The sequence below is a fragment of the Arachis hypogaea genome, chromosome 2 (assembly GCF_003086295.3).
Source record: "Arachis hypogaea cultivar Tifrunner chromosome 2, arahy.Tifrunner.gnm2.J5K5, whole genome shotgun sequence".
In the NCBI taxonomy this organism is placed as follows: domain Eukaryota; kingdom Viridiplantae; phylum Streptophyta; class Magnoliopsida; order Fabales; family Fabaceae; genus Arachis; species Arachis hypogaea.
Genome location: NC_092037.1, coordinates 69902301 through 69923189, shown reverse-complemented (window position 1 = coordinate 69923189; position 20889 = coordinate 69902301). Strand labels below are relative to the sequence as shown.

The 20889-nt window shown below is 33.6% G+C and overlaps 1 long non-coding RNA gene across 1 annotated transcript; it reads left to right on the top strand.

Moving 5' to 3' along the window:
* Nucleotides 1–11537: 11537 nt before the first annotated feature.
* Nucleotides 11538–18814, top strand: LOC112747514 (uncharacterized). The gene is made up of 3 exons (XR_003174921.2): nt 11538–11868; nt 18059–18163; nt 18332–18814. It is a non-coding gene; the product is annotated as an uncharacterized lncRNA (long non-coding RNA).
* The last annotated feature ends 2075 nt before the right edge of the window (nt 18815–20889 follow it).

Sequence of the window (20889 nt, the reverse complement as noted above, 5' to 3'; positions counted from 1 at the left end):
AGACAGATTTAAACTGATACAGTTAATTTTAATATCGGTACGTATTTTTTCGCAATTGATTATATTTTTGCACTTAAATTTTATTTAATTAAATTCTCATCGGCATTTTCCTTGAATTATAAATATTAAATTCATGATTTTTTTGCTCTCATTTAATTCATTTATTAATTATTTATTATTTACCTGGACGGGCTCAAAATTTTTAAAATAAATATCCGGATTTCTATTCTAAATATTTTTCTTGTCATTTTTTACAGTTCTAATTTTCTCACTCGCAGTATCGAACAGATTTAAGTCGATACAGATAATTTTAACGTCTGTACACATTTTTCTGCAATTAATTATATTTTTGTGCTTAAATTTTATTGTTTAAATTAAATTCTCATCAGCATTTTTTCTGTATTATAAATATTAAATTCATAATTTTTTTACTCTCATTTAACATATTTATTAATTATTAACTAATTATTTATTATTTACTGGGGTTTTACAAGATAGTCAGGGACAGACTTAGATAAGAAGGAGTGGCACTTGCTCCATTAGAAATTTGAAAACAAAATACTAAGTACATATAGATTAATATATTTTTTTTATTATATTATCTTTTTACCATTAAAATTTAGGATAAAAGAAATTTTATATTATTAAATTTAATATAAAATAATATTTATCTTGTTATAAGTACCAAAACTAAAATAAATAAATAAAAAATTCAACATTAATAAATATTGGTAATATAATTTTTAAAACTAACCAAGTAATTAATTACTAAACTAAAACTTAATTTTCTAACCATAAGTAAAATTATTAGTTTTTCTTAAATTAATTAAAAAAAAGAAAGAATGTTATCTATCTATTAATTAATAAATTGATCATATTTTAAATTAAATTTAAATATATATATAATATAATATTTAATTATTTTAAAATAAAAAACTATTTCAATTAATTTTTATTATATTATTTTAAGTTAATACACTTTTCAGTTTTCATATATAGGTCTAATTATTTTTGGGCCTTTATATATATGATTTTAGTTTTAAAATATAAATATATCAATGTTTAAAAATAGAGGTAAATAGCAAATCGGTACTCAAAAAATTCTGACGCTGATAAAATAGTACTTGATCTTTGTTATTAACAAAATGATCTCTAAAAAATTTTAAAATTTGATAAATATGACCAACTTTCAATTAAGTTACCTGGAGTTAAGGTTTAAGGATGACGTGTCAGTTAACAATTTTCATAATTAAAAAATTTACTATTTTTACTTTTTATAATTTTAAAAATACCTCAATTTTAATTTTTAAAAAATCCTAATCTCCTTTTTCTGAAACTCTCATCTCTTCTTCTCAATCATCATCATTTTCAAATAATCCTAATGTCTTTTCTTCTCTTTTTTTACTGGAGAGACCTTAAAGTAAGACAACTAAAAAGGATAAATCAAATATTTTAGGCAAGATGCTTATGAAAATTGGAAGTGGGGGCAAGTTGATAGTGGAAATCTGATTTCTTTTGGGTGGATCAAGAGATTGAAGGTAAGTTGAACCATGCTATCAAGACACCAGTTTTCTTGGATGATAACGGTAATGAAAATGCAAACATTCTGAGTGAAGAATTTATGAGATTTTGTTAGTTTTGCTGCTACTATTTTTGCTAAAAATCTCTTATTGTACATATGTGAAACTATTTTGATTGACGAAGAAAAAAGAGAAGAAGCGTTAAAGTGTTGGGGTTGAGTTTAAGAGAGATGTCACTTCTTGGACAACGTTCTCTTCAGTCTTGGAAGTGGCGAAGCCATTGCTACTGTTGCTGTCGTTTCTATAACCACCCATCATGAGTTCAACAGCCATAGTAGCTTCACAATCACTAGGTCAAGAAAAAAAAGAGAAATACAAAAGGGGTTGAGTCTTGAGAAAAAGGGTTGAGTCTCGGATAAGCATCTTTGGTTAAAAGAGAGAGAAGAAGGAGGAAGGAGGAGGACGACGTTATTGTAGTAAGTCAGAGTCGGAGGTTGGTCGGAGGAAGAAAGAGGAGGAAGGTAGAGGCGGTGATGAACGAAAATGAAGAGGAGTTTATTAGGGAAGAAGAAGAAAATCGGAGGAGGATGCTGAGGAAGAGGAAGAGACAAGGGTTTTAGAAGAAAGGGAATTAGGGTTTTAAAAAAATTGAAATTTGAGTGTTTTTAAAATTATAAAAATTATAAGTGGTAAATTTTGTTATTATGAAAATTGTTAACTGACACGTCATCCTTAAACTTTAACTCCAGGTAACTTAATTGAAGGTTGGTCACTTTTGTCAAATTTTAAAATATTTCGGGGATTATTTTGTCAATAACAAAGATCAGATACTATTTTATTCATATCAAAATCTTTCGGGTACCAATTTAGTATTTACTTCTTAAAAAAATTTATTTTAGTATATTTTATCTCCATAACTAAAATTTTTGGGGTCTCTCATTGTAGTTTGTCATATAGAATAAATATTTAGAAAATATTTTAAGCCTATATAAAACATTAATTAACTATCATAAACTAGTGTTTTTATGACCAAAAAGAAGAGTGATCAATGACAAAGAATGGTGCAATACTTGCCAGCAGCAACAAACATAAGGAGCCTCCCAAATTTTTTTAAAACAATAATAATAAGTTATTAAGTATATAAAATTATTATATATATTATATAATTTTATTTTTTGTTTAAAACATATATTTAATATTTAGTCAAATATAAATAAAAAATCAGTCCAAATATTAATAATCTTTAATATCTAAAAAGTAAGTAAAATAATTGAATAATTTTATCTAAACGAATTTAGTGACCAAGAGAAATTTTATATTAGAATGCAAGAAATATTATAAACTTGATATTCTTAATCATGTTGAATTAAGTAACTTATGTACAATTTTTGAGTTATATCAAGAGTTAACAAAACAAAAAAGTCTGGAACATATCGTTTGATTGATTATTTGATTCGTTTAGTATTAATTATTCCTGTTCAATTGCTATAATTGAGAGATCTTTTTAAGTTATGAATATTATGAAGAATACATTTGAAAACAAAATAAAAGATGAATTTCTTGTTAATTATCTTTTGATTTGCATTAAAAAGAAGATTGTCGAAATATTTGACACAAATTCTATTATTGATGAGTTTTATAATAAACTTTTTTACTTAAATAAAATAAAGAGACCTAAAAATTATTTGATTCCCCTAAATCAAATTTCAAAATGCGTCCCCTATTCTTGTTAATATATAAATTGTCCCAAGGTTGTGTGTTTTTAGATTATATATTACACGTTACACCGATCCTCGAACGATTTATGCTTGGAAGTTTTCTCAAAAATGCACATAAATCGTTCCAGAGTAATGAGGTTGCCAAAATGAACATAAATTGTTCGACCCGTGATGAATTACGCTTTTCTCTCTTAAAGCACAGCATCATGGGACGATTTATGTTCAAACTTAAACTTTAGGAGCTTGTGATGATTTACGTGTTGGAGACTAACCTTCAAGACCCTATAATGATTTACGTTTGGATTGACAAAGCTCAAGATCCCAGGACAATTTATGAAGATAATGAGTCTATAAATAAACGAGTATGGTGTATAACGAGACAAATATGAAGTGAAAGTTTTGGAAGAAATGGATGAGAGTGTGTTTTTGCTAGTTTATGACCGAGAAAAAATTGATAAAAACCTAAGTGAGAGTGTTACATTCTCTAGTAGAAAGTAGATTAGTTTGTTTGTAAATTCGTCAATGAGTTTGATGGATTTACAAAATAGTATATTACGGAAGTTAGAAAAGTGCGGCAAAACAACGTGTAGAGCAAGTATTTTTTTCGTACTCCTATCTCACTCAGGCAAGGTTATGTTAAGTTTGGAAAACATGAGATTTCAAGTGATGACGACATGTGAATTATATTTCATAATCAAGCTAGATTTTTAGATTTGGGTACTATGGAGTTATTTGCGAGAATTGTTGATGTAGAGCTGAGGGTAGCTCTGGTGGATCTGCTCAGAATCCACCAACCAATATGATAGAAGGGAATTCTAGCACCATTCCAGCAGGTCAACAGGTTACTACCTATGTTTTGTCTCCATCATTTGTAGAAGATTTACCCGTTCAAGCAGATAATGCAGATGACTTGGTTGATATGCATACCTTCGGAGAGCTTACAGCTGCGATGAGAGCAGCACCTGTATTGGACAGTGCACCCGCATTCATGGAGGTCAAAGATAGAGATCCACTTGCGGAGGCTATAGGAGATGATGATCAGATTTGGAACCATCCATTATTTGATTATAGGAATGGCGAGGAAGACATAACACCTGTCGGGAGATCACAAGCCCAGTCAATCTCTCAAACATAACAACACCTTCCACACTTCTATCACACTGTGGTCGACTTACATAACAACGTGTGCTCAGGTAAGAGCATTATACGGTATCCAAATGAATTGTAAGATGACAATTAATCAATATTAAACAAAATCACAAATAGGCACATTTAAGCTTCAATCATAATAGAAAGCGAGTAATGGAAGTTTATACTTACATCATTTACAGTCAACATATCTAGTTTATGCTGAGTAGCGATGACCTAAGGACCCTTTTCGTCTGACGATGGCTGGTACTTGCCCTACCTGAAAGACACATAATGATAAGTGTTACACTAAGGAAAAAAGGGTAACAACTAATGCATTATACAACTAATTTATAACAAGTAGTTACCTCGATGCAACCAGCCAAAAAATGGTGTCAAACTCTTTGGGCCCAAATGTCGGAAACACCAAAAATCCAAGACTGCACCAATGCTAATGGCCCATCAGCTAGGTTCTTAACATTTTGGTTATCAACTCTATAAAGATACCTGTACAATTCAAGACAAGGTGGTTGAACCCCAACTATACTTGCCGAGTCCGTCAAGATCTGCAACATGCGACAGCCACCGTAAATGAACTCTAGCACTAGACTTGTCCCTGAAAAGAGTCATAGACAATAATATCATAACATAGCCATGCGCATAAACTTGTATAGTAGCCTCTAATGCATTAGCAGGCATGAATTTGAACTTGTTTTAGAACCAAGAAAAAAACTGTGAACTCATCGATACAATTGTCTGGTGGAAGTTCACTAAACAACTCTTCAAACCCCACCCATGCAGGCTTTCTCCCCTCCATCAACTGCTCGAAGTCATTAAGACATCCACTAACTGCAAATTCATTAATAGGGAGGCCAAATTGGTATACCACATCCTATAAAGTTATCATGCACTCCCCAAATGGCATGTAAAATGTATGGATCTTTGGACGCTATCTCTCCACAAATGTACTGATCAATGGCTCGTCAAACTTAAACTAATAATCATTCATCCTTAGATCATGTAGTAAATTGTCACAATCTAAGTAAGGCACTATACGGTTATGCATTATCATCTTTTGTTGCCTACGGATGCTCCTAACACATCAAGTTGGCTGATAAAACAGAAATATTAAAGGCGCAATTTATCCAGGCATTATACGTAACAAAAATATATAGTTAAAAATAAAAAAAGTCTATGAAATAAACTTTGAACAGTCCCGGTTATAGGTAATCATTATAATATCACAAGTCTAACATCATAAGCATAAATTCATTATAAACGAAATTTTCAACTTTAAATCTCTAGATTCATCTAAGTCTAATATCTTTCATAATCGCCCAAAAACCTAAAAATTCACTAAACAATAAGACCCTAAATGTAACACCTTATCACACAGAATCTTATGCTTAAGTCATAAAACAGAGGTGGCGATGTATTACGACCTCTAAAAATAAAACTTAGTATATATAGTAGTGTGAAAAATGTTTATAACTAGGAGCCTTTGAAGAAAAAGGGGTAAATCAAAACCGTTAAATTGAAAAGTGCAACACTCCGATCAATAACGTAATAAAGCAGATAAAGGATAAGCTAACGCGAGTGTATATACAAGAGAGTGCCAAAAATACGGATATCAAAACTCAAGACCCGGTTTGTGAAGATAACCGGTCCGAGCATAGAAGTATACATACATATACATATATATATATAAAAAGTAAGGAACCCAAAAGAAACCCAAAAGACAAGTTACAGAACCTGTTCTCTAAGATAACCTCTAAGAAGAGTCAATACAGTATATATGTATATAGTGGAAATAATAAGTAGCTAAGTAAGTACATAAAACCAAAATAAAGTCCCGAGAGCTAAGGGTCTTCGCTAATCCAGAAGTCTCCAGCATGCCACAGCAAGGAGCCTCACGTCCTACATCTAAAAATCACAAAATTTGCATGGGTGAGAACCGGACGTTCTTAGTATGGTAGCAGTGCCGACATATCTAACATGTAATGTCCTGGGAAAGCCGAAGGCAATCCTAAAACTTCCAATAGATAATCAAAGCTTATAAACAGACTAAACCATAAATGAAACAGGCAACTAGCTAGAGATTTTCAGTCTAACTAACACTCCCCTTTCCAAATTCTTCGAACCTCCCAACCGCCATAAGTGATTTGATATCGCAAACACAATTATATCAACAAGAAAATGCACAAATAGGAAGTGGATACAGTAGTTAGATAATTAGCAAGTAATATGCAGTCAATTAGGCATTTCAAACAATTCACATATAATGCATATGATGTATTCCTGTCCTAGTGGCTGATAAGTCTCATCTGTCAGTTATAAAGCCAACCCGACAAGTCCTGGTAGCTAACCATTGGACTGTCCCTCTGTCGTGCATCCCCAACTCAAGTTATCCTCAATCATAATTATCAATACATATACACAACACCCACACTGGTGTTTATCCACGAAGGTGAGCTAATCCGGAACTTTCAGTGTCCGGCCACACTTACGACATAGGGTTAGCAGAGTATCAAGTCTCCACCTGGAGCACGTGGTGGCTAGCCACTGCTTTCACCCAGGGAAACTCGTATCTCAGATAGTGGAAGTGCAATATTCACATTTCATTCAATAAGCATATATGCAATCATACTCAGCCATAATTCAATAATAGCTCAGCCATAATTCAGCAATAACTCAGCCATTCAACTCATAATACAATCCATAACCAGCCATAATTTATTAACAATTACAGCCTTTCGGCTCATGGCGTATCAAGCACTTCCACCATCATCATCAACACTCCATACAATTATCTTTAATCATAATTCATCATTAACTCTCCCCTTACTTCATCCACAAGTTACCACGTCTCCTAGCCTCTTCCCATCGCTAGGTATACTATAAGGATTTAGGACATAAAGAGTGAGAATGGAGGCTTAGAAGTCTGAAATTCGGCTTTGAAAACTCAAAAATCAGTTTTTGGTGAAAACGGGATCACGCATGCGCGTCGCCCATGTGCACGCGTGGAAGGCGGAAAAGTAGAGTGACGCGTGCGCGTCAGTCACGCGTACGCGTGGGTGCATTTTGTGCTCCTCGCACAAAACCAGTACAGTACAAGCGCAACTCTCTGGATTTTCTGCTGGGCACTTGCATCAATACAGCGACGCGTACACGTCGGCTAGGCACACACGTGAGGGAGTAAAAATTGAGAGTGACGCGTGCGTGTCAGCCACTCGTACGCGTGGGAGCACGATTTGCCAAAAATTTTACTAAGTTTAAAAAGCTACAGAATTACATTTTCAAACCCCAAACTTTCGATGGGCATAACTTTTTTGTTTCAAATCATTTTCCATCCGTCCTTTGAACGGCATAAACATCTCGGATCCAATTTTATTTCTAAATATGTTTGACACAAATCGGGGATCCGGAGACCAAGTTATGCTCCGTCAAAGTAGACCCAAAAACCATATTTTCATACAAACCCACAAAATTCTATTTTAAAAACAAACCAAATTTCAACCCTTTTCAAAACCAACCAAACCTTACCAAAAATCAACCTCAAACCTCCTCAACTCATATGTTAACATTGTTATCAAATTCACAATCCACCAATCCACCACTTTAACCAATCTCAATCAAAGGATTTGGATTCTCTAAAGTTTAAATTTCACTTTAAAGAGAAAAGTGTGATTTTTTACCATTTATTTTATAGGTGGAACTAAGAATAAATATGAGAGAGAAACTATTTAAGAGTAGAAGTTTACACTTTACCCTCTAAAGTACAAATTTAAAATTTAGAGGATCCAAATTCTCAATCAAATAACTCAATTTCAAACACAATATCATGTCATATATCTTTCCTCATCTCAATTTCCAACAATACCATTTTCATCAACCATCAATACATTCAATCAATATCATCCTCACCATCAACATGGTTTCACCCATAATTCAATCTCAACCAATCATTAAGCATATATCAAAACATGCATGTCTCTCATACATTATACCATCAAAACATCCAAAATCCACTAATCACATACATAATAACACAATTCATCTCAACCAATCAACAACATCAATAGTCCAAATCCTATCTTAGGGTCTCTAGCCTAAGTTTTCACACCATATTATATTTTAAATACAGAAAACCGAAACCATACCTTGGCCGATTCCCCGCTCAACCTGGAACACCTCCAAATCAATTTTTCACAAGTTCTCAAGGCTTTAACACCTCTAAGAACATATTTTTAGCACACAAAAGCCTTTTTCCAAGCTTTCTAAAACTTTATTCAAGCTCCAACACACATATATATACTTCCTAAACCACAATACTACATTCAAACATACCCACTCAATATCCAAACATTATAAACTAATAAATTCTACTAGGATTGAGAATCTTACCACACCCAAAGATCAAGGAGACAAGATTAAGCCTCTCCTTCAAGCTAGTTGGATCCTATAACATCAAAAGCTCACAAATCTCAAATTTTCACCCAAAATTTCAAAATTAAGGCTGAAATTTCAGAGGATAAATCGTGGCCTACCTCAAGAACAAAGTTATGGGCTTTGTAGAGCTCGACGCGGTGAACGCGTGACCACAAACGGTGCGACAATTAGAGCTCTGGATCAAAAATTATGGTGATTTGAAGATCAAGTAAGGGTTAGAACTTTGGAAGATCAGAGTGTTCTTCCCCGCCTTTCCTTGCATGTTTCACCGTTTTTGAGGTTTAAGAAAGGAGAGAGAGTGCTGAATAAGGGTTTTAGGTTGAGCTTGGTTGGGCCAAGGGCCCCATATGGGTCCGGTTGGCCCGGTGTGACCCGTTCGGTCCAATCTTGGGCCGATTTCTTTGAAATTGGTGTCAAAATTCTCGTTTTAACTTTATCTATCATATTAAGTCATAAAAATTACATTTTTAATTTTCTAGAATAAATTTTAATTTATGAATTAATTAGTTATTAATTAACCGGACATTATACTAAACTTCATAATCACAAAATTCTAACAGTCAATTACACTTATTGTCATTTACCAACCACGATCTCATTAGATATTCATATTGAAATTAGATTAAATTTATCAATAGATAAATTTCATTAACAAACAATGACATCAACTAAATCAACTAAATACGGATTCTAATCATGATAACTAACATCTTCATCGATAAATCTGACAATATGGGCAATACCATTCAGGCAGTGCATATCTCCCTCATTGGTGGTCATCCTTGCCTCAATGCTGATGCTTCCCACTTTGTTGCACAATCGCCGTTTTGCGCCGCACTCTTCTGCAAATTGGCCACTCTATGCCGCACTTTGACACAACTTTGCCGTTATGTGCCGCACTCCGCCGCTCACTGCCCCTTCTTCCACTGCTGTAGATAGCTCTATTCTTCCTCAACCTTCTCTCCGCAAGCTTTGGTATAGTGACAATGGTGGCTCTTCGGCTGCAAGATTAATTGTGACGGGGTATGAGCTTTCTATCTGCGAGTAGATCGTGGAAGGGTCTTGAGAGTTAGCTAAATAGAAGGTAAATCACGCCAACCTCGTGTCATTTAGGATTTGAATGTAAATCATTTTAGGATGTTGTGTTTTAAGAGAAAAAAGCTTAAAAATCATCACAGGGTAGAATGATTTACGTTTATTTTGGCAACCTCATTATCTTAGGACGATTTATATATATTTTTTGAGAAAACTTTTAAGCATACATTATCCTAGGTATAACGTTTAATATATAATCTAAAACATATAGTCCTGAGATGATTTATATATTAATAAGAACAGGAAATTCGCATTTTAAAAATTAATTTTGGAAAATCAAGTAATTTTGGAGTCTTTTTATTTTATTTAATTAAAAAAGCCTTTATATTATGAAGAATCGACATATATAATTTTATTAGTAAAAAATATACACATATTTTTTATACTTCAAAATATATATATTTTTCATCAGTATATTTTTATAATATACCTTACATTATATAATTTATTTTCATAAATCTTATTTTAATATTATATAATATATATATTAACCTTCCATAGAAATATATAATAATTCGTCTCTGTTTGCAAGTATAGTTATTGCTGTAATATATTATTATTTTTAGTATAGTTAAGGACTATACTCATGTATGTCTATGGATTGAAAGTTGTGAATTCTCTTTGCATTCCCAAGTTATAGAATAATGTAATCTTTTCAATATCTTGAAGAATTAAGTTACGATAGTTTTGCACCACGCGTAAAAATCAAAATGGTTTTTCCTTTTTTTCTTTTTGCTTTAAACTATAATTTATGCCACCATTGACATCACATCATTTTTATAATTAATTATTTATTATTATTTAATCTTTTTTTCCCTCACTTTTGTTACACAAACAACTCCTAATTAATTTTATATTTTCAATGTTTTTATGAGGCATGAAACTTTAATTTCCACCTTTATATTTAGTACCGTTTAATGTACATTATATTGTCATATAAGTTCGTTCTTATTACACAACAATCAATAAGATATCCTCTGGTTGAGCTGGAATATGTCTTTCCAACTAGAATGATTAACAATTGAAAACAACACCTCGCTAAAATTATGTTTTGCTTATATTAATATTTTACAGCTCTTGATATATCTTAATTATTAGTTCTGGAATCATATCTTATAGAATAAGTATTTATAAAAAATGATCGTCTATCATAAACTTATGATTGCAAGAAAATAAAAGGAGAGTGATTGAGTGGCCAATGATTAGCTATAATCCCCTTTATCACTACTATTACACAAGAAACTCCTCATCAATATTATGTTTACAATTATTTTATGAGGCATATAAAGCTTTTCAAATTTTATATTACGCATCATATAATGTTCAATAAATATTATATATGTTCTTACGAATAATTAAATGAAATTATTATCTAATGAATAATTATCATAGATGGTTCAAGAGACAAATTCAAGCTTAACTATGCAAAAACATCATTCACTAAAATTAGAGGATTTTTTTATTAGTATTTTCTAACTCTTGCTACAATGAGGGGACATGACTTAAGAAAGGAATATACTAGTTCTAGCTAGAATAATCATATTGAACAAATATTTGGGGGAATATTTTAAGCCTATATAAAACATATGAACTACATACCATATACTAATGTTTTCAAGATAAAAAAGAAGAGTGACCAATAATATGGCTAAGAATGGTGCAACACTTGTAATTGCAATGCTAATGATTATTTTAGTAATTATTTGTTCTGGTGCGATAGATGAATTTCATGAAACTATTCCTGAAGAGGATTGGACTACATCCTATTATATTGCAAATCACTCTCTAGAAATTTGTGCCAAGAACTGCTTAATACGCCACAAGAACAAATTGAAAGAGCAGAAAGAATGTGTTAAGAAATGCATTATCCACAAATGCAGTCAACTTTATCCGACAGATGAAAAAAAACAGGTCGAGTGCACTCTCAGACTTATTGCTCAGTACAACAAGAAATACTTGTAAGCATCTAAGTTTTGGTTTCTGTTAACTATATATTTGATATGATCATTTCGTTAATTTTTTATAATTGTGTCTATTAGAATATATTTAACATGTTATATATTAATTTATACGAGATATGTCTAAATATATACTTTTTCTAATACATAACATCCTAATGTATTCTAATATGGTCAAGAGATCAATCATTTATCGAAGAAAGTATTTGTAGTATTTACAATATCATATAAAATAAAATTCTCGAAGATAATTTAAAATTAAGGGTAAAATATACTTTTTGTTCCTAAAATTTAGTAGAAGTTTTAAAAATATCTTTAAGTTTTATTTTGTTTTAATTTTTTTTGAAATTTTTTTTATTTGCATTAAATATATCTTCAACAACTGAATTTTCAAAAAATTTAAGAATAATTTAACAATAATGCATCAAAATTATGCTTGATTTGCTTGTGTTGATGGTTATTTTTATGAAATTATTGTTGAATTGCTCTTAAACTTTTTGAAAAATTAGTCGTAAATTAAACATTTCTGGAACAAAATTGAAACAAAATAAAATGTAAAGATATTTTTAAAATATTTATTAAACTTTAGGGACAAAAAATATATTTTATCGTTTAATTAAATCATGGTTTATTTCAAAGTTTTGTTTTCATTTTAAATTCTTTTGTTGGACTAAATGTTAAAGTTTGGTTTGAATAGTCATAGGTACCCGATGACTTTTTAAAACAATTAGCCAAGAGAGCATAAGGTGTAACACCCTACCATACAGAGTCTTATGCTTAAGTCATAATTCAAGATGGCAAGGTATTACGACCTCTAAAATAAAAATTTAGTACGTATAGTAGTATGAATGATTGATTATAACTAGGAGCCTTGGTAGAAAAAGGGGTAAACAAAAACCGCAACCTTAAAGCGCAACACTCCGATCGATAACGTAACGAAAAAGGATAACCAACGCGTGATTATATATAAACAGAGGAGTGTCAAAAACAGGAATATCAAGACTCAAAATCCGGCTGCGAAGATAACCGGTCCGAGTATAACAATATATACATATGATAAAATAAGGAAAACCCCAAAGGAAACCCAAAGGGACACAAATACATAAAACCTATTCTCCAAAATCTCCCATAAGAGGAGTCATCACAGTTTGTATTATTTAATGGAGATAAAAGTATCTAGGCAAAACATATAAACCAAAACATAGCCCCGAGAACAAAGGATCTTCGCAAGTATAGAAGTCTCCAGCATGCCTCAGCGGGAAACCTCACGTCCTGCATCTGAAAACCACAAAACCCGCATGGGTGAGAACCAAAGGTCCCCAACATGGTAACAGCTTCCACATATATAATACATAATAATGGAGGAAAGCCAAAGGCAATCCTGGAACTTCCTCCAGATAATATCCAAGCTTATAAACAAGCTAAACCATAAAAGGGCATCTGACTAGAGATTCTTCAGTCTAACTAATACTTCCCTTTCCAATTCCTTCAAACCTCCCAACCATCAGCAGGATATAATGTAGCAAACACAGTTATATCAAACAAGAAATATACAAATAGGAGCAAGTAAGACATTTAGACAATTAGCAAGTTATATGCAGTCAAATAGGCAATCTCAAACAATTCATATAGTATGCATATGATGAATGCCTGTCCCTAGTGGCTGATGATATCATCTTGTCGGTTATATAGCCAACCCGACAAGTCCTGGTCGCTAACCATTGGACTGTCCCTCTGTCGTGCATCCCCAAATTCGAGTTATACTCGTTATAAACTTGATCATAAACATGATCCATATACATCACCCTCATTGGTGAATATTTACGGGGGTTCGAGCTCATCCGGGCCTTTCACAGTGCCCGGCCACACTTACAACATAGGGTTAACAGAGCTTCGAGTCTCAACCTGGAGCACGTGGTGGCTAGCCACTGCTACTACCCAAGGAAACTCGTACTCAGATAGTGGAAGTGCAAATTTCACAATTATCAATAATTCAGCATCAACATGCATGAATTCTCATCCATGGATCAACATCCATACTAGCCATTCCGGCTCACGGTTCAATCCAGAACCAGCCAATATTCATAGCATACACAGCTATTCCGGCTCATGGTTAAATCCATAACCAGCCATTTCATTAACAATTATAGCCTTTCGGCCCATAGTATAACAAGCACTTCCTCCACCATCCTCCACATCTCACATAATCATCTTGATCCTCATCGATCATTCATATTCCCCTTGCTTCACTCGCAAGTTACCTCATTCACTAGCCCCTTCTTAATAGCTAGGCATGCCATAATGATTTAAGACATAAATGGTGAGATCGGAGGCTTAGAAGTATGAGATTTGGCTTTTAAAACTCAAAAATCAACTTTGGGATGAAACAGGGCCGCGCGTACGCGCACTCTACGCTCACGCGTGGATGGCCTCAAAAACTCGTCGACGCGTAAGCGTCATGCACGCTAGCGCGTGGATTCCAAACTTGCCCATCGACGCGCACGCGTCAACCTCGCGTACGCGCGGGTGTTCTCGTGCCCCAGGCACAACACCGGCACAGTTCTGGCATAACTCTCTGGAAAATGGCTGGGCATTGGGTGCAGCACAATCGGCGCGCCCGCGCACATCACGCGTACGCGTGGATGGCGCTTTTCGGAAGATCGGCGCGTACGCGCCAGGTGCGCCCACGCGCAAGGGGTGATTCTGCTAAAAATTTTCTAAGTTAAAAGCTGCAGAATTCACAGATTTTTACCCCAATCTTCCAACGGACATAACTTCCTCATTTTAAATCGTTTTTCACCCGTTCTTCGAACGGCATGGACATCCCGGATCCAATTTCATTTCTAAACAGATTTGGTACAAAACAGAGATCCGTAGTCCAAGTTATGTCCCACCAAAGTATGCCCAAAAACCATGTTTTTCATAAAAACCACAAAGTGCCATTTTCAAAACAAGCCATATCCAAATCTTTTCAAAATCAATCAAAACATACCAATTTCATCCCTTTTCTTTGAAATCAATTCAAAATGTATCAAATTCAACATCAAGCCTCCTCAACTCACACATTGACACATAACCACAATTTACCAAAATCACTATCTCATCATTTTAACCCACTTCACCCAAGTGGCTCAACTCAAACATATTGACATATCATATGCTATTCCTCATGCCAAGTCTCAACAACACCAATTCCAATAAATCATGATTGTACACAATCAACATCATACTCACCATCAACATGGTCCAACCCACAATTCAACCATAACCAATTATCAAGCATATATCTCAACATGCATATTTCTCATACATCATACTATCAAGGCATCAATAATCAATAGTACATATATGACCACATCATATATCTCAATCATTCAACAACATCAACCATTCAATGCCTATCTTAGGGCCTCTAGCCTAAGTATTTCCTACCACATTACATATTAGATACGGGAAACCGAAACCATACCTTAGCCGATTTTCCCAAGCTCCACCGGAGCACTTCTAAACCACTTATCCACAAGCTCTCAAGGCCTCAACACTTCCAAGAACAGATTTTGCACCACCAAACCCTTTCCAAGCTTTTCAAAATCACCAATCAAGCTCCAATATCCACACATACACAACCTAAGCCACAACCATCATACCCATACACAACATCTCAAAACCCAAACATCATAAAATCACAAATTACACTAGGGTTGAGAATCTTACCACACCCAAGGTCCAAGGAGACAAGATTAATCTTCTCCTTCAAGAGAGTTGGGTCCTATAACATCAAAGAACCCAAAATCTCAACATTTTACCCATGAAACTCGAAAATAGGGGCTGAAATTTCGAACAGAAAAGTGTGGCTTACCTCAAGATTGATGGTATGGATTTTGTAGAGCTCTCCGCGGTGAACGCGTGGCCGCAAACGGGGCGGCAATCGGAGCTCTAGATCAAAAGTTATGGTGGTTTGAAGATCAAGTGAGAGAAAGAACTTGAGAGAGTGTTCTTCTCCCCCCTTCCCTCTAATTCAGCGTGTTTGTGTGTGTAATGAGGAGAGAGAGTGCTGAAAACTAGGGTTTTGGTTAAGTTATGTTGGGCCAAGGGCCCACTTTGGGTCCAATTGGCCCGGTTTGGCCCGTTCGGTCCAATCTTGGTCCGAATTCTATAAAATTGGTACCGAAATTCTCGTCTCAATCTCCTCTATCACATTTAGCCATAAAAATCACATTTTAGGCTTTCTAGAATAAATTCTCATTTATGGGTTAATTAGCCGTTAATTAACCGGGTTTTACATAAGGCCTGCAAAAAGCATGCATATAGTTAAAGATTATGAAGATTTCTAAATCCAAACACAATGTTGACGCATCCAAATATATGAAACCCACCAATCCCCCTCATAAAATGCTCCACCTTTAACTATATCTACATCCAAAGTATTTTTTTTTTTCATTTCTATCGTCAACTAAAAACCAAACCAAACCCAAAAACAACAACAAAAATCAAATAAAACTCCTTAATTACATCCAAAGCAGAACCTACATCCTACGGAACATTCTGGAACAACGCAGAACCCTAATGAGGAAGCAAATGATGAGAGGTTTTCGGCAAGAGAATGCCTAGTGCTGCAAGGGAACCAAGGTGAGGCATGACTTTTGGCGGGAAGCAAATAGTTTGCAGGAGGGAGTTGTTCAACTTTACCATTTTTCATATCTACTCTTCTTCCTTAATGTTACATTGTTATGTGTTTTTTTATTATTAATTTTATGCTTGTTATAGGCTAACAAATTTGATAGTTAAAAATGGGTGTTTTCATTTTATGTTTTTATTTTTGTCGAGGTCAAATTTGATAAATTTTGTTGTTAAAAGGAGTATTTTCATTTCTTTGGGACATACTTGAGATTTTTGTTAGAATCATTCCAAAATCCGAAAGGCAGTATATTTGGATTTGGATGATTTGATTTATTGACGTACTACTTTTTGAATTGATGATGGTTTTTGTAATTGTTAATTTTGTGCACTAGTTTGTGAGAATTCATCAAGAACATTAATTAAAGGCAATATATATATATATATATATATATATATATATATATATATATATATATATATATATTTTGCTTAGTTCTTCATACTACTATTAAAGATGGATACAAACAAATAGCACATCGAAATAAAAGAATATTTACCTTTGGAAGCTAGTCCCCGTTGGCAAGAGATTATTGGAATGTACACTATGGAAGTTTTTAAGCGAAAATTATTAAAACTTTTATAATATATTTTTTTTGTGACCATTTTAAATAATTAACAAAAAATCTCATTATTATAATATTTTCAATCTAATTAATTATGACAAATCCAACCCAAACAAATATTTACTGAGCACATACAAAAAAAATCAAGAGAATCCTTCGAGAAAAAAAATGTGAGAGAATCTGAATTTCTAAAATCTCGATTCCATTGCTATTGTCATTCATCTCCTTATCACTGTTATCACCAAGTCTCCTCTATCAATGGATTGCTGGTAGAATTATGAATAGAGGACGAGGTGATCGTGGAGCCTCTCAATTCGTGGAGTTCTCGCCTCTCAGAATAGTATTTCAGTGACGATTCCATTCAGATTATTGATGTAATGCTTTAGATTTTTCGCTTCTGCGTTCCACGGCAAGTTCTGCCTCTAGTTTTGCTTTTGCTCCAGCGGTTTGAAGCACTCAGAGCCTGGCTTAGGTGCAGACTCGGTGATACTGGCTGAGTAAATTTGGAAGGCAAGCGAGCGGGAGTTTTTGGAAGCTTCGATTGAAGCTACAATCGAAGCTATCAGATCTTGTAGAACTGATTCTCATGTCGTTTCGAGTCATTATGGTGAGGATTTGTTCCTACTATGTTCTTGTTTGGGTCAGGACTTAAATTTCATAGTTTTAATAATATGAATTGTATATGATACCTTTTGTATTTTAATTTATTCAATAATTATACATGTCGTCATTTTTGTAACAAAACTCAGGCTAATAGAGAAAGCTTAACCAAAATAATGATGTTAAAGCAACTGTATGTCCTCTTCGCCATAGTCCTCTTAATTTTACTTTTGTTATTTGAGTTGAATTTCTTAATATAACGCCCACATTTTCTTCCATCAATCTATAGATGGTTGAAAGCAATGAAATTAACATATCTTTGTTGGCATTTCTCAATCAAAACATAGTCAGTGAGCAAAGGAGTGACCAAGTAAAAGAGACAACCGAAAAAAGCAGAACAAGTGAATGTGGAAAGGTCTAGGATTTGATCTGATCCCAAATTGGATTCCAAGGTACAAGTAAGATTTGCTTAACCATATTGACGACACGTCATCTTAAGCAATTTTTATGGTTCATTTTCTTGCATTTTCTTAGGTTTAAATCAAATCTCTTATATCTTCTAATAGAATTTCATAAATAATAAAATATTTGGAGTTGTGAAAGTGTTGTTGTATTTTCAGGTGTTTTTTTAGGCTCAAAACAAGCAAGAATTAAGCGTTTTTACAAGAAAAACACAAATACAGCAAAAGCATGGCAATGAACAAAAGCGTGCCGTAAGAAATGGAGCCAAAGCACCTAAGAAGGCATGTCAGGCGGCCAAGCCACACGCCTAACGGCATGTTCACACGCTCAACGAACCTCCTCAACGCCTCCTACATGCCCAGCGGCCACTCTTGCACGCCCGACAAACCTCCTTTTTTCCTTCTTTCGTCGGGCATCCTCCATACACACGCTCAGCGTATGCATGACCCTGGAAGGTGATTTTGGGACTTTTTGCTCAATTTTCTCTAAAGCAAGACTATCTTAAAAATAGTTACAACTCTCCCAAGTTTAATTATCCACATCATTAGAAGCTTTAATCACATCCAAAAGCACTCAAAACTCTAGAAGATTAGTTATTCATTCTTTCTAGAAACATAAAAGATTCGTTTGTTAGGATTTGATTTGAATTATTATTTTGATTTGAATTTGAAATCAATAATTAGTTATCTTATCTTTCTCTCTGAAAGATGGGATTAGTTTAGCTTGAATTTGAATTTGAATTCTAGAATTAGGATATAAATAAGTAAACCTAGTTTACAGAGAAGGACATTCCATTCATAAGCACAATTTTCTTCTTGTTTTTCTTTCATTCCATGGGTAACTAATTCTCTGTCAAAGGGTTAGGAGCCCTGTTTATGTTTTCTATGGATTATTAATCTAAGTTTATTTTATTTTGAAGATATGCATTGATATATTTTATGATTGAGTTATTCGTTCTTCATTCAGATTAGAAATATCGAAAAAGGTATGCTAATCCTTTTTGAATTCTTTTATTATAATTAGAAAATTTAATATTTGAATTAAATCTTAAAAACTCTTTCACATGACCTTTTGAATTTGGCTAGAAATAGTGGTTCAATTATTGTGTGACACATGCATATTTTGAAAAGTGACATATAATTCGGATTAGAACAATTTTTGAAAATTATGTTTTTTCTAAGGTTTAACTGGATAGGACTAGATTGAATACGTGACATATAATTTGACCTAAAGACTACTTTTAAATCTTATTAGAAATACAGTTTTTGTGCTTAAACTCTTCAATTAATTAACTGACAACTATTTGATTAAAGAGAAATTGAGGAACCAAGGAATTAGAAACCAGTTACTAAAGATTTGTCGTGAATGATCTTTGCATGCTTCAAAATAAGTAAACAAGGTTTGATTTTCCTAAGAGCATTAATATCTTCAAAATTCTTGACGCTCACAATTATTGTCTTCTCTCAATCAACATCCAAGCTTACTGTCTGTCAAGCACTCAATCACTCAAAATTCCAAGCAAGATACAAGTTTTGTCCTCATCAATCCAGGTTATTTTAATCTATTTTGGTATTTAATCTGATATTTGCTTGCTTAATCTTTTAATAATTGTGAGAACGATAATCACTCACCATGGTATTACTTGAACGATCCGATACACTTGCTGGTATCCATGATCTTTAATTTTCGCTCATCAAATTTTTGGCGCCATTTGATAAACCCCGTTTTGACGGTTTATCTTGTATTGATTTTAAGAGATTTTATGACCTTTTACCCACATTTATCCAATGAAATAGCATGGTTTTATAACTTCTCCCTTAATTGTGCTTAAGAGTGAAAACATGCTTTTTAGGACTTAAAATAGCTAAATCTAATTCACCTTGATTCCATTAGATGCCTTGATATGTTTGTTAAGTGATTTAAGGTTTAGGAGGCAAAGATTGGATCAAGGGAATGAAGAAAGAAAGCATGAAAAGTTGGAGAACTCATGAAGAAATGAAAGAACCGGAAAGCTGTCAAGCCGACCTCTTCGCACTTAAACGACCATAACTTGAGCTACAGAGGTCCAAATAATGCGGTTCCAATTGGGTTAGAAAGCTAACATCCGGGGCTTCGAAACGATATAAGATTTGCCATAGTTGCTACACGTATGGTGGCGCGCACGCGCATAGTACGCGTACGCGCCGTTGCTGCCACCTGGTTCACTTAAAGCAAAACGTGGCCAGCGAATTCTAAAGCCTTGTGGGCCCAATCCAACTCATTTCTGATGCTATTTAAGCCAGGGATTGAAGGGGAATCAACTAACTTTTAACCATTAGTCATAGTTTAGTTTTAGAAGTAGTTTCTAGAGAGAGAAGCTCTCACTTCTCTCTAGGATTAGGATTAGGATTAGGTTTAGTTCTTAGATCTAGATTTTAATTCATCTTCTTCTACTTCTATCTTCTCAATTCCTTGTTGTTACATTCATTCTCCTTCCATTCTTTTATTGTAATTTCCTTTATGTTGTTCTTATGCTTTGTTGTAGATCTACTATTGTTCCTTCCATTTTCTTTCAATTCAATAAGAGGTAATTCATAATAATTGTTCTTCTTTGCTTTTCTATTGTTGATCTCTTGCCTTTGTAGTTAGATCTCTCTTTAATTCTTGCAATTTATGTTGTTTACTTTTATTGCCTTTTATGTGTTTGTTGAAATTCCTCCTCTAGATATAATGTAGA